Source organism: Octopus bimaculoides, chromosome 2, assembly GCF_001194135.2.
Source record: "Octopus bimaculoides isolate UCB-OBI-ISO-001 chromosome 2, ASM119413v2, whole genome shotgun sequence".
NCBI classification, from domain to species: Eukaryota; Metazoa; Mollusca; class Cephalopoda; order Octopoda; family Octopodidae; genus Octopus; species Octopus bimaculoides.
The window spans coordinates 171,517,263-171,519,658 of NC_068982.1; positions in this window are offsets into that span (position 1 = coordinate 171,517,263).

The window sequence follows — 2,396 nt, forward strand, 5'->3', positions numbered from 1 at the left end:
AAGCGTTCTAAGTCAAAGAGAGCACACATGTGAAATTTGGTGAATTTCGGTTGAAAATTGTTGGAGTAGAAGTGGTTCACACAACACACACACAACATGCCTTTTAATATATGTTATATTATTTAAATATGTATACATACGCACACACACACACACACACACACAAACACACACACACACACACACACACACATACACACACACACACACGTACACACACATATATATATATATATATATATATATCATATCAGGACAATTACCCCACCAAGACAATCACGCCCATATGGAAAATCCGCCCCTTCCCCCGACGCCAACTACCCCCTTGGTTAATTACACCCTCTCCAATACATTAAGAAGTTTTAAATCATCATCTGTTGTCCTCTGCAGTAATTGTCCTTGGGGGCAGGAGTTATTGTCCAGGCAGGAAGGGGGTAAATGTCGTAGACTCATATATATATATATATACTATGGGAGATTGTAGTAGTAGAGGTAAAGAGTTGAGAGATGAATTTGAGGGTAGGATATCTAGTAACTGGAGGATGGTCAGCTGTTGTTGGGTTTGTGTATTGGAGATTTTAAAATAGCGAAAAAAGGAGTGACAATTATTTGAGGGGGAAGTGTCTAATTTAGCGGCGGAAGGAGATTAGTAAGTTATGTAGAAAGGAATGAGAAAAGATAGAGGGAGGTAGACAGAGTGATGGATGAGTTGGTGGTCAAGGTAGCAGTGGTTAGTACTATAGTGAAGGTGGGCTGGTAATAGAGGTGGAGTACTGAAGTATGCAGAGATGTGTGAAATTGAATAGAGACAGGTGAATAGAGAGAGCGGGAGAGGTTGATACGTGAGTAGCTAATTGAGTGGGATAGTTTCAAGCGCATTTGGTTTAAGAGGAGAAGAGGAGAAATAAGAGACTAGGGAAGGAATACCACTTGTGAGAACGGGGAGGCAGTGAGGGAGGTGGAGTGTTGTGGTTAAGACGAATTTGCAGAGGTAATCATGAGAAGGAATAATTTAGTAGGAAGGGTAGTATTAGTGGAGGTTCATCATAATTAAGGATAATCATAGTTGTGGGATTATATAACTTCAATAACTTGGGAAAATGATGAGTAGATTTTGTGTTTATAAGAGTGAATGACATTTGAGAATTTAAGTAATGAGGGGTTGTGGTTGCAAAAGATGGTTAGCAATTCCCTTGAACACAACTTTCAAATACCGCGGTTTGTATTGTATGGGGCAGCCTCACTTACGACTGACCAAGATAAGGTATAGGGAAGATTTGGGGATTTGAGGTAGTGTAAGTAAATTTGATAAGAAAGTAGATAATTTAGAATTTGGATTGGAGAAAATGCTCATGCGTGCTCGGTAGTGGTGCCTGAAATCAACAGTGCCACCGATGTAGACTCTTGCTTGGTGGGAGCGTGATGTCATAACACGGCACTTGTAGACTACATTTTTGCGCAAACAGAAACCTTAAAGTGGGCTGTGTTGACACACCCTACAATTGCAATTGCCAATCTAATCTGCAGTTGGAAGTCTGGATTTTATGGTCCGTTACCGGATGTATAATCAGTATCATTGTTGGATTGGGAGTGGGTAACACTGCCAATATATGTGGTCATATGGGCAGTATTGTGAGAAGATGCCTTTAGCTTGTTACTGAGTCGAGTAAGATTATTAAGGCTCGTATTACTGCTACTAGGTGGGTTAAGGTGGGCGCAGTGTGACAAATTGCAGATTCTAAGGACTGGATTGCAGGTTATGTCTGCTAGAGGAGGCAAGTTTGGATCCTAATTTATGCGTGGTGGAATAGGAGATTTTTAACAGAATTGAAGACAGGATAGTATTTATGCTGCGGTGGGAAGTTAAGGTTTAAAATTTTAAATAAAAGTTTGGGCAGAGATTTAACTTGGAGGAAGGAAGGTGATACGAACCATATCTCGCGCATTCTGCCCTTTGAATGTTTAGAGGGTGTGGTTATAGTGAGTGAGTCTAGATAGGGAAGCTTGTAGTTATTATCGGTTCGAGGTGGCCTGTGGGGCAAACGAATGCGATGCGTAGAAGGTTTCTTTTGAGGGATAATGGATTGAGTGAAAGAAATATCAGTGGATACGGGGTTAGTATTAGTAAAGAGATGAACAATTTTGTTTTAATCATAGCGTTGGGAATGTAAGAGATCTGTGTAAGTTGGATATATTAATATAAATAACTATGAATTTATACACAAATATTCATCGTCAGAAAGTCTCCACATTTTTGTCTTCCTTCGTTTTGCATGTTATGTGTAATATATCCGCATAGTTGTCTCTCTTTCTATATATATGTTTGTGTGTGTGTGTGTGTGTGTGCGTGTGTGTGTGTGTGTGTGTGTGTAAGAATGTATTTATATATATGTATA